We start from the raw sequence: 13,473 nt of genomic DNA, 5'->3' as shown, positions 1-13,473 counted from the left end.
AGTGGCAAAATCCAACATATATTCTATTAAAAAAAGAAATTATATGTGTTAAGAATAATTTCATAAAAAGAGAATGAAGCAAAACACCTCAATATCCAGGCAGAAATGAATGCATCTGAAGAGTGTATAACTGCTCTGAGATTCAAAATGCAAATGGATTTATACTCCATGGGTACTGATGAAAGGGCAAAGAACCAATGTGTTAATGGTGACCACCAAACCCAAAAGGTTGTACAGATGAAGCTTTTTATAAACAAAAAAGCATCATCTAATGCTCAGGGCCCGGTGATAGCATTTTAAAATGTTTCAGGGCATTCTTTTAACTACACAGACAGACATCTGTTAGGAAAAGAAAAAAAAAAAAAGATCAAGACGCAGACTGTACAAAAGATTTACAGATTATAAGGATGACACAGTGTTGTAAAAGTAACATAAGGAGTTTTGATCAGTGGGGAGGAACTGAGAATGTGAAGGAAATCTGTGAGAGAGCAACCACCACGTAATGAGAACATTCCCTGTTTGAAAGTTGCAGGGAAAGACAACAGCAAAACAAAATCAAATTGTCTTCCAGAGTTCAATTTTAAAACCTCAGAAAATCCGTAAGTAAGATTCACAGGAGTCCTCAGAAAAAGAGCTAGGAAGGGTTTTGGATCACAAGCTGAAGGTCATCATCTGATGCAAGAAAGTCAAATATGAAGCTAGAATGTGTAAACAGGAGTAGCGCCTGCAGATCTTCTCTGCTCTATTCAACACCAGCAAGGTCCTCTCCTAAGTGCTTAGTCCACTTTGGTGTGCCATCGTTCAGTAAACAACTGGATAGAATACAGTGCCATGAGATTGATTAGTTGTCTAGAAGCATGATCTCTGAGGGAAGAAAGAAGAAGATGGTGCTGTTTAGCTTGAGGAAAAAAGGGAATACGATATCAGCCTTGAGGCCTTGAGAAACAGCCTGTTGAAAAACAAGGGATGCTTTCTATCAGGTTAAAACAAACAAACAAAAAAGAACAAAAAAGAAAGAAAAGAAAACAAAGACCTTTTTAATGGCAAGAATAGTGAAACACTGGAATAGTTTGGCTGTAGAGAATGTAGAATTTCCTTCATTTTCTTCTACAGAACAAATTATAATAACATCTGTTGAAGATGAGCTGGTTGATCCTGATTTGGTTTTGAACTTATGATCACAGCAAGGAATGAGCCTTAGAGGAGATCAAATATTTTCTTTTTATCTTCAGTCACAAGCCAACAAATGAAAATTCAATAAAATTTGTTCTTCTAACCTAGGAGTAACATCCTACTCTTTGTAGCTGTCACTGTTATAGGCAGGCATACTGCTAAATTTCTGCTTGTTTAAAATAAGCTTCCTCTGTATTAATTTTATTTTGAATGTTGCATGTAGCTGTATTATTCACATAGAAGTGTTTATTATTTGAAATTATTTCCAATCCTTCATACTATTTATTATTGCATTTTAATACTTTATAACTAATATTTTGGGCTTTTTGAGCTTCTATTTATCAGAACAATCAGTCACTAAAGGAAACCTGCCTCACAACTGAATTTATACTAGAAATTACAGAAAGTTCCTTACCATAAAAACCAAGTGTGGAGATTGCAGACAATTTAACAAGGTCAATGAGGTTTCAGTAATGTCTAGAAGGTGCCAGTGTAACAATGTACTGTTGTTGTTCTGCATGCAACACTGACAGAGGAGTCAGAATTCTGGCAGAAATTTACATTAGAACACTCCTTACTAACATATTAGATATGTTAGTAAGGATACAGTCCTCTTCGCTCTAGTTTTATCTATATTCTTTAAGGGGTTTTTTAGCTATAATACAGTGTTTAGTATGAAAAAACAGGTGGGTAGCATGACCAAAAAGAGATCAGTATATGCATCTGCACCTAGCTCTCCATTTGTATCTCTAATTAAACTCATGAAACCTATGAATTACAAAACTCTCACTTTGACTTTTGCTTAAAAGTGTTTCTGTTCAAGTTAAGCGTAAACTTCCTTTTCTCTCTTTTACAATATAAAAGCAAAACAATAGCAAATGAATGTATTATTTTCTTGAGATTTTCCTTTTCATTAAGTAGAGAAACATTGAAGTCTCTCCATATATCCTGGGCAAGTCATAGCACAATGGGGCATTATGAGAGAGGTGGGATATCCCTCTGCTGTAGCAGGAAGGGCATGCATCCCCAATCCAGGCCCAGAAAGCAGTGTTTGTACAGCCACAGAACCAGCCCCTACTTTCTTGGCTTTCTCTAATACCTTTCAGCATGTGCTTTCAGAGGCAGGCAAGCCATTTACCAGCTCTGCTGTCTGCACTTCTTCACATGCACTTAACACCTTTGCTCTGGCTTGTTCCAGGGAACTCCTTCATAGTTCTCATCCCTTCCTCATGGCTGTCGACCAGTCACAGGTTGACCATTTCTGTCAACCAGTGACTGGTCAACAGCTTTATTTCTGTACCCCATTAATACTTTGTTTCTTGGGAGATGTGTCATTAATATGAACACAAGTCTCAGATAGAGTAGAACTTCATTATGTACTACCACTCCTGTTCAAAATTCTTCCATCTACCAGCCAAACCAGTTTTTCTCAGCAGGCGCTTCTCTAGGGGGAAGCCTCCTTTTTTTGTGAAATCTGATCATCAGACAAGAATCTCAAGGTAAGTCTAAATAATATATTGTATGTGGATGCAAACAAGTTTTCCCCTTACTTGAAATCTAACTAGACACAATCTAGCATGAAACTGCTAATTGCATTGGTGTAGACCCTAATCTGACAGAATTTGTCTTGGCTTAGCAGCTATGTGATACTGTGTTTATGCCTGGTCTGATATTCCTGGCTTAGAAACGAATCCTACATAGGCCGCCTTCTACTTTATCCTCTGTTGAGAGCATTCTCTGAAGCTTTTCAAATGGGCTTCCCAGATCAGAGCAAGAATTCTTCTTGGTGAATCCCTCTCAATCTCAAGGGCAGAAAGGCCCTGCAGAGGGGTCTGGACAGACTGGAGAACTGGGCAATCACCAACTGTATGAAGTTTAATAAGGGCATGTGCAGATTTCACATGTGGGACATGGCATCTCTGGATGTACATACAAACTGGGGAACGAGAGGCTGGAGAGCAGGCCCGCAGAGAGGGACCTGGGGGTTCTGGTCAACAGCAAGCTGAACATGAGCCAACAGTGTGCCCTGGCAGCCAAGAGGGCCAACCGTGCCCTGGGGTGCATCAAGCACTGTATTGCAGTTGGTCAAAAGAGGTGATTCTCCCACTCTACTCTGCGCTGGTGCAGCCTCACCTTGAGTACTGTGTGCAGTTTTGGGCACCACAGTACATTAAGGATATAAAGCCACTAGAGAGTGTCCAGAGGAGGGCCATGAAGCTGATGAAGGGTTTAGAGGGGAAACCATACAAGGAGCCGCTAAAGTCACTTGGTTTGTTCAGCCTGGAGAAGAGGAGAGTGAGGGCAGCACTCATTGTGGGCTACAGCTTCCTCACAAGGGGAGGAGGAGGGGCAGGCGCTGATTTCTTCTCTCTGGTGACCAATGACAGGACCCGAGGGAACGGCAGGGAAATGTGCCAGGGGAGGTTTAGGTTGGATATTAGGAAAAGGTTCTTCCCCCAGAGGGTGGCAGAGCACTGGAACAGGCTCCCCAGGGAGGCGGTCATGGCACCAAGCCTGATGCTATTCAGGAAGCACTTGGACAGTGCCCTCAGAGATATGGTGTAAATTTGGGTTGTCCTATGCAGCGAAAGGGGTTGGACTTGATGATCTTGTGGGTCCCTTCCAACTCAGGACATTCTATAATTCTGTGATTCTACAATTTCCTCAGACCTCAGCTACTCTCTTTCTTTAAGGAATTAGTTTCTTTCTTCTTCTTACCTTTTTCTTAGACTTGAATTGCTAAATTTGGGTGTCACCTGGTTAATTAGGTCCAGATAAATTGAACATGACTGGGTCAGTAATTTTATAGTGATAGGAGTGAGCTAAGGGCCCCTGGCAGCCCAGCCTCTCCAAATGTATGAATATCACCAGGCTAAGATAAGTTTCTCAGAGCAGAACTAATACATTTTTTAAAAATTTTGTTAAGCACTTGCACTGTAGAAATGGGTGTCTTTACAGTTGTGAAAAATCTTTGAATAAATTGCATTTCTCTCATATTGTTTGAATTTCAGTAAATAATTTTTGATGGTGTTTTGATCATGATTACTTTTTTTGTGACTTCTTAGGATTTGAAATCCAAGGTTTTTTGACATACATCAGAAGTATGTTTGGTGCATGGCGCTTGGTTTTCCTTTTGCACTAATTAGCATCCCCATTTATTAATTTATATATAATATAGCAAGGTCATCTTCTTATTTTGTATTTAAATTCCTTGGGGAAAATTTATCTTTTCACTTTCCTCCTCTGCTTTTCTATTAATTTACTTTCAATGACATATACTTTATGCTTGATACATTTCTAAAAGTCATTCTCATTAGTTTCGTTGACTGTCATTTCTCATTTTTATTATTTTTTCCAAAAGTGTTTAATCTTTCTTCTTTTTTTACATTATTTTTTCATACTGTACAATTGTGCATAATACAATGTGCAATTGATATTACGCATTTTTTTCTTTGAGTGATCTCCTGTCAGGTCTTATTAACTACTTTTGTTTTACGTGAATTGCGGTACAGGGTTTTGGGATATTTCATTCCAAACCTAGGAGATCAGTACTAATCTAGGAATGCAGACTTTTTGGTTTCTGCTTGAAAAAATGCTGTCACAATCAAGTATACTGGTCCAAAGTGTATGTTTTGATGAGGTGGGAATTGCTAGATATGATACTGAGCAAAGTCAGTGCCAAACTGTGGTGTTTTGCAACAAAGAAAGAACATTACAAAACACTGTCATTTCACAGGATTAATTCACAAAATGGCATTAGAACTGTATGAACTGAAGAATACACAACAAATGTGGCTGGTTTAGATCATATCTTGGCAAACTAAAGCATCCATGCTAACATTCTAAAATAACATCATACAACTACCCTTTCACCTTACTGACGACAAAACTTTGGACATAAAAAGGGACCATTCTCTTGTCTGTTATTTCCTTCTGTGTACAGTTCCTCTTTGCATGGTGTATTTCCCATATTTCTGTTTTAGTAGTTACTTTTGCTGTGTATTTTCAACTTCACTTTTAAGTAAGATTCTGTACAGTGAAAGGAAGAGGAGAATGCTGCATGAATAACCATAGAAGGTTACAAACCATAGCAGGTTTGTAAAATATTTGAAACATACTTTGTGATCATGCTAGAAAAAGACTGCTGGAGCATAGATCTAAGCACACACATACACACACACACACACAAAATCATGCAGACGTCCCTTTCAGTTCTTCCAGGCAGCCTTGTTCCTTTACAAATGCCAAAATGTCATTTAGATAAAGTGGAGACTTTGCCCTTAAGTCATCATCATTCTAAACCAATCTGATACATAAAGCATGATCGAAGTGACAGGGAGTACTGTAGGTTACACCATTTACAGTGTAACTGGGAATAGTGCTTTCTCATGTCCTTTTTCTGCATCACTTTCTGCAAAGCAAGTATGCTATTATGATGGTCAAAGATCTAGATACAGCAGCACGTAAAGCTTTCAAAGTAGCTGGATATCACGCTAAGGCACAAGATATATCCAAGGTCAATAAAGCAAAATATTGGCGGTAGCTGAATGCTAGATCTGCTAGAAAAATTCCATTCCCAATTCATGGTTGAAAGCATGAGGTAGGATTGGTGGTTATATCTGAAAGTCTTTTCTCATTAAACATCAAAGAGAAATACCTTTTAAAAAAAAATTACTTTAATATCAAGCAAAGCAGTTGTATTATTTTTGCTATTTTTACCTTAGCAACATTACCAAATGATGGACTACTTTTTTAATCTGTTTTTACACTTTCAGAATGGAGCAGAGAAAACACAATAGATAAAGCATACTGTGCAGAAAAAGTATTTATCAACAAGTTTGTTTCATGTTTTAGCTGTCAGGACTGTTTTCAGGCTTTTCATAGTTGCAATTTTTGTTTTCTTCTCACTGTCATTCTTGGTCTTGCATCCCTGGTTTATATTTAGATTTAGGATGAAAGCAAAAGACCAATTAGAGTTTCTGAATTTGAAGTTTTAATGAAAATACTCTTTTCTTTTTCTTCATGACAGCAAATTAACTAACATAAAACAATTTCATTTTGGCCAAGCATCAATGTGCAAAATAAGTATAGATATTAAAAGGAGCTTTTAATACAGAAAAGAGAAAGGAGAAAAAGGAATATCCTGCTGAAAAAAAAAAAAACAGAACAGTGATAAGACATCTGAAGGCCAGAGGGAGACTGAAGGATAAGGAAGACTGAATCTAAAAGAAATAAATTCCTCTGGAAGGTTCAAGGATATAAGAATAGAGGTCTTTCCAAGTAAGGTTGTCTTCAGTGAAAGCTGAAAGGCTGGATTGGTAAGCATCATGACAGTTTGTTAACAGGATAATATAGAGAAATACTTCTTAGAGTTGGTCTGAAGAAAATGCAAAATAAGAAAGGTTTGCTTTTTTGTCTCTTAACCAGTCTCTGGGCCTAGTAAGGTCTTTTGTTGATAGCTGGACATAGGAAATACACTCTTTCTGTAATTTTTACTTAAAATGGTAAAGCAAAAGAATTGATTTCACGACGACTGTCAAATTGTACTACCTTCTGTTCCCTAGACATGACAATCCTGGTGCCTGTTGTTCAGTATTCTGATATGAAATTGCCTGAACATAATGTAGTTTAATGTCCAAAAGGACATGAACAACAGGTTTCTCTGGCAGTTTCTCTGAAAACACTGAATTTTCATGCAGAACTAAAACCTGCTTTGCTAATTTTAACCACACATGCCTTGGTATGTAGCAGAGCAGTGAAAAGTGCTTAAACCTTAAAAGTCTTCTGCGGAATTTATGATAGGTGTATTGCAGCAGTGATGAGAATGTGATATTTGAGTCTCTCCTGACTCACAAACAGTAAAAGGGTAAAGACTAGACTAGGGTTATGCCACAGAAGAGCTGGGTTGTTACAAGGTTTGCGGGGTCATCTGAATTGTGGTTGTAATCTGAGTCCTGATGCTGCCCCTTGGTAACATGGAAGGGAGTATTGAGACCAACACTGATAAATTATTCTGTGACCAGCTCAGTCCCATCTTGAAAATGGAGTGGTAGATCTAGCAGTAAATTACTGCCATAAACCCTCTTCCCACAGCCTCTGCAAGGTATGTGGCAACGCTCTGGTGGGTCTTGTCTTCAAAAACATCTGAGTGTTTGGCAAAAGATGCATATTTCAGCCAACTTTAGGATATTGCAGTATGCTTTAGTATCTTGTCCTTTCCTGCAGAAAATATGCTGTCTTTCCTGTGATTGTATAACACAGATCACACACAGGCATGCGTTTGCTAACGTGACCATTGGTGGGTTACGGTAATTGCAGTTAAATGATTTGAAATACACCTGATTCCACTTCGTTGCTAAATTAAAAGGCTTGCTTCACTGCTATGCTGACTTGAAGGTGAGAAAATTAAGTGACAAAATTACTGTTGCACATTCACCTTCTCTCTCACAACTGCAGAATTTCCGTTTAAAACTGCAGTAAAGTCTTATCTAAGTCAAGTCATTTGCCCTTTTGCAGTGCAGTAATGCCAGGTTTGAATGTGCTGTATTTGTCTGTGTAATTTATTTCTAGAGAGAAAACCAAAACATTAATAAAGAGCAGGAATAAAAAGACAGTCATAATAGGTGGTAATCAAGATAACTAGCAGTAATGCCAAAGAGAAACTTTTTAACAACCTTGTGCAGAACCGATATTATAGCTTCATTTTATGTTTCATATCTGCAAAAAAAATTTATGACTTCCAATAATTGGAGATACTAATGTTTTTGTTTCATTGGTCTAGTAGGTACTAAAATGCGTTATATCAACATATCTCTGCTTCAGCATTGTAGAAACACATGTGAGGATTCTTCTCACATTTTCAGTTTTTCCATTAATTCAAGAGTATTTGAAGGGATTTTTCCAGTGACTCTTTAAAAATACTATATACTTGTGTATGATGGACTTTTTATATGTGTATTAGTGCCCTCTACAGAGACCACAAATGCACTTATCTAAATATTTGTTTATAATTTATCAATGGCATGCTAATTCCTATACAGTAAAAATGCTATAGTTGAGCTATTTCAAAAATCTGGATTATAGTCCTGCTGCTTTGTGGCTTCCTTTTGCGTAAATAAAAAATTTACTACATTGTAAGAATGCAGCAGTAATTATCACTTAATAGTAACAATTTTTCAGTATGCTGCAGAAATGGCAAAGTATAGAACAGAAATAAATGCACATTTACATATGGCATAAAGATCTGGCCACTAAAACCTGTGTAAGGCACCCTATGAATCAGTTTTAATGCTAAGGGTAACTTAGATGACTTAGAGATTTCCCAACAGGCTTTCCTAATTTAGCTAGAATTCAGATGTGTCATCTGCTGACTGGATGCTGAAGGCAAAAACTTCAAGATGCTTAGGTTGCATGCATTGTTGCTCTAGTCTCAGTCCGGTATTAGTAGCTAACTAACCTCTAGAGAAGCTCATTTCTCTTTTTTGGCTATAGATAAAATATAAATAATCTGTACTCCTAATTTAGGCAACTAATGAGATGTCTAGACAGTAGAGAAACTCCGGATAAATTCCTCTGAGCTTTTGACTTTTCAAAATCAAACCATTTATTTATGGAATATCTTAACTGAAGGGCAAATGCCCTTTTCCTTTATCAAAAGCTAATCATTAATACTTTTGTTTCAGAGCTTTTTGAAGCAAATTACATAGACATTCCTGGCTAAATTTTGTAGGTAGGCAGCAGTACATCATAGAATTTTCAGAAAGCTTTGAAATGGGAAATTATCACTGATTGTTCTTGAAACTAAGTGAGAAACAATTTTATCATTCTCACTTTTTCCCCTCTTCGGATTCTAACATTCTTCCATAGTATACTGTACAAATACATGATACTTTGTTTTTAGTAAAAATCAAGATAAAATTATACGGCAATTTAATTAGCCTTGAAGTTAAAACCTTCATTTTGTACTCAGAATATGCATGTTCATGTCCCATTCTTTTACATCCCAGGTGAATCCCCTGGTTATGAAGCTATTGACTGTTGCTTGATAGTCCTCTCATTCATTGATTCATTAATTTTTCATCAAGGAAACAACAAATCTGTTTTGTAACTGATTAACTATTCATTAGAACATAAGCCTCAGTGTCCCAAATCCTAGGGTTATCTTCTACAACAAAGTGAAAATACAGTGGTTTTGATCTATTAAATAAAAAAATAATCCCACTAAAGTTCGTTTTTTTTAAATGTAGACAAGGACAATATTTGCTCCATGTTCCACAATTGTGAATCCAGAATCATTTACAGCATTTTAAGAAAAATGCAAATCCACACTGTTACATATATATATCTCTAGGAAAATAAGATTTTTTTTTTAAATCACTTACTGTGAAATCTAAATGTAAACTTTAAATCTGTTCATATATCCAGCTGTTGTAACTTTGAAAGGAGATTGTATCAATTCAAGCAGAAAATGATTGTAGTTAATTTTTATTGTCATGTGTATCTCTATCTGTGATATTTCATGGGGGGGAATATTAAAAGGTGTTATGAAAATTATTATTTTTAAAAAACTTGCTCTTTCTAAAGCCCTTATATAATTTTCAGTTTCATTCATGTTTTGAAGTATTAAATTTTAATGTGACTTCTCAGCAGTTTCATTTAATATATAGACTTTTTCATCCCAGAAATAACATTTAGTATAACCATTTCCAATTATTAATTTAATTATGTAACTACTACACTGAGTCCAAATTTTATTCAGGTAGGTTCACTTCTTCAGCAGAGTAAACCAAGTGGTAGCTAAACATAGAATTTGGATGTGAACCTTCAAAGAACTACATGGATGAGCAACTGAACACGTAGACATAATCCTGTTTCACTTGCATTGCAAGATGAGGTGCCTTAACTGCCCACCATTAGGAAGCAATGTTTAAAATGTTTGTACTCAACAGAAGTTAAGATGATATTTAAGAAGAAGTGACTGCTGCAATTTTGCAAGTATTTCCTGGAGTTGCAATTTGCTTTGATCAAAACGTATCACACTGAGGATGCTGAATTTTAATTTATTGGGGAATTTATTCTTCTTATCTAAATGAAAGGCTTAGTAGAAGTTTTGCTTTAATAAGGTTGCCATACAGAAAATATGCATCAAACATTAGTCTTATTCAAGGGCCTTGGGTAATGAGTCTAAATCATTCATTTTAGAATTTCCTTTTTAATAACAGCTTAACTCTGAAGACTTCAGTGCTCATGCTTTAGTTTACAAGTGAACAGCTGCATCTAGTCAGGCCATACTTACACCTTCCTACCCATAATGTACCTCTAATATGGTCACATCAGTATCACACCTGAAACCTTCACTATTTAACATTAGTCAGTTTTGCTTCTGAGGGACTCTGCAAGATTGAAATCACAGCAATGATGCCAATCATGTTTCCATAAAATAACCCACTTACTTTCATTTTAGTTTATGTACACCTCCATAGCAAAAATCCAGTTGCATCATGCTGTTTTAATACAAGTACCTAGCTAAATTACTTTTCACGCTATTTATTAAAATTGAAAGTCCTGAAGAGCTGCACAATCAACACATGGTCCAGAAGCTGCATTATGACTCCTTCGGGTTTGTAATCAACCCAAGATAAGTTATAACAACTGGGGTTTTAAAAAAGAAGCAACAAGAATTTTCTGTGGCATTTTTATGATCAGTGATCTGCCTACTTGAATATAATATATCTGTTTTTTTCATTCTGGCAGTGATCAGCTCTTCCAAGGTCTCAGAGTGGAACAAGAGCTAGCTAATGTCACAAAGGCACTTCTAAATTTCAGCTACGTACACATAGTAAAATAATTAAGAAGGGGGTGGGGGTGGGGGGGGTTTACTGCAATTAAACTTTTAGAACATAAAGTCTATGTTTTCAAGGTCACTTCAATGGTAAAAAAAAATCTTGATTAATTACTCATATTGCTCTGTGAAACCTGTGGATGCTTTAACTTAATACTGAGTTTGCAATGAGTAAAATTGCAAGCTTCAAAAATGATAAATATTTTACAAACTCTTCTTTAAACTCTCTAACTCAGAGGACAAATTGGCATTACAGTCTAATACTTGCATAATCTTAGTACTTCATCATTTTGTTACTTGACGTTTCTGAAAAACCTAGAGAAAGATCAAGGCGGTAAGATTCAGCTGTGCCTGGGACACTGCAATGCCATGTAATTTGTACACATCAAAATGCTACACAATTCCATTGTCAGTACATTTGAGGTGGTTTGCCCTCAAGAATGATGTGAAGGAGTGGGATAATGCTAATATATGGCTCATTTTTCACAGCAAAATAATTTATTAGCTTTTGATTCTTGGCTTATCAACTCTTCAGCTGTCATTCTTTTCACCAAAAAAAATTAGCTCTATTAATCAATATGTTCAGGTGCTGGTCTTTTGATGCTAGTTGATTATTAAGTCACTGAAAGGTACCAGTGTTGTTGTGCAAGCTAACTCATAAATTATGAAAGGATTATTTGCTTGATAAATAAATGACAAAATTTCCTCAGAATGCACATACATAAGTAAATATAATCTGGCACCAAATACCAGTATTGTACTTCCATTTCTTTTATGAAACTTGTAATTTCCCAAGGCTGAATTTCAGGAACCAGTAACTTGAGTAGAAATGAGTAGTTTATACGGGACTTTCTGAATTCTGAATATTCAGTTTCAGCAGGAACATGTGACTAGTTTTGCTTGTAGCGAAAGGGTCACTTTGATTTGCTCTGTGTCAAAAAAGTACGTTTTACAGGTCTGGTGTTTATAAATCTGCTACGCATAAAGAAGTTTCTCTCTAAATACGGAATTGGGCTTTTGACCTTTCTGCCTGACTCGTGCTATTTACTGAGTTTTCTCCAACAACCTCTATAGTGACTTGTATTTGACCAGTAGTTTGCCTTCACAGATGCTTCTTTCTCAGCGAAGTCTTTACTTAACTCATTCTCTTCCACTGGAAGCTGGAGGTGGAAGTAATTTCATTCAGTTATACTTACAGTTTTGATTTTACATCCTTTGCACATACTCCATGCCCTTGCTATTTTATTTCCTCTGAAAGGTTCACTTTTTACAGCTATCCATTCTAACTCATGTTCCTTTGAATTCAGTTCCCTAACTACTTCCTTTTGAGCTGTACTTGAAAGGGCTTGAAGGTTCAAGTCTGTTCTTTTTATTCTTTTTTTTTTTTTTTTTCATATTCATCCATTTCTCTCTAGAATTTCACACATCTCAAAGTAGGTCTCGGTTATGATTTTGTGAGTCAGGGAATACGGTTAATAGACCCTAGTCTTAGTTCTCTAAAAAATAAGTGTTTTAGCATTGTAAATTATTAAATACCTAAAGTATATTTCTTTGATTTAAAAAAAATCATGCTATTCACTTTGGATCCTAATTTATATTGTTATATTTATTATTCATATAAAGGTATATTTGTAGCACCATTTCCTCAGCAGTACTCGACTATATGATATAATTTCCCATCAAAGCATTGCAGATTTACAAATAGTAAATTAAAAAATAAAGAATACCTTCCTAAAGTTTTTCTTCTGAACTGTATTTTTAAGTAATATTGATCCATGTCTTTTATTTGTTGTACAATCCCTTTTCATTTTTCTTGGTCCTGCTGTTTAACTGCTGGAAACACGTCAGTAAATTCTGGCTGGCTGATCTTTTTCACCTTCTTTACTGAAAACAAGATCACTGTAAGTGCCTGCTTTTTATCCAGTATAAAATAAAAGGAATGGGAGATATTCTTGAACTTGTTGATAGCATGTTTTGGTGGATAAAGCATTTACCACAAGAACTGTTATACTTCCACTTTTGAGGCTGTATGGGAAGAAAAAAAAATGTGGAGTTATATCTTCAACTAACAAAAGGAGCACATTTGGTTTGTTTTGAGTTTTAATTATATTTAATTTAATTCAATTATATGAATTTAACCTTACTTCTACCTGCCTGGATTTTCAGTCTGCTTAGACAAACTTGGTATTTCTTTCCAAATTTCTGTTTTGTTAGGGGAGAAACGCCTTCTCATCTTTTAAACAAGTGCTGTTGAAAGTGGGGAAATACTATTGCTGGCTTAGAAGAATCTGTCATTTCTCTTTTGTTATCAGTCTTTGCCTAATGCTATCTTTGGCACTTCTGCTTGATTTAGTGTTTGACCGATACTACAATGGTTTGTACATCTTTGCATTAATTCTGCTCTTTCAAATATTAGAACTATGGTCTTCTCGTAAGTAAAAACTGGCAATTCTGCATCC

At 36.0% G+C, this 13,473-nt stretch overlaps 1 protein-coding gene across 1 annotated transcript in view; it reads left to right on the top strand.

The window, feature by feature from the left end:
- SGCZ (sarcoglycan zeta) overlaps positions 1–13,473 on the top strand; it is a 238,940-nt gene that overhangs the window by 185,948 nt on the left and 39,519 nt on the right. The window lies entirely within an intron of this gene.

The sequence above is a fragment of the Phalacrocorax carbo genome, chromosome 4, assembly GCF_963921805.1.
Source record: "Phalacrocorax carbo chromosome 4, bPhaCar2.1, whole genome shotgun sequence".
Lineage (NCBI taxonomy): Eukaryota > Metazoa > Chordata > Aves > Suliformes > Phalacrocoracidae > Phalacrocorax > Phalacrocorax carbo.
Note: the sequence above shows the minus strand (reverse complement) of the source record. Positions and strands in the feature narration are given on the sequence as shown.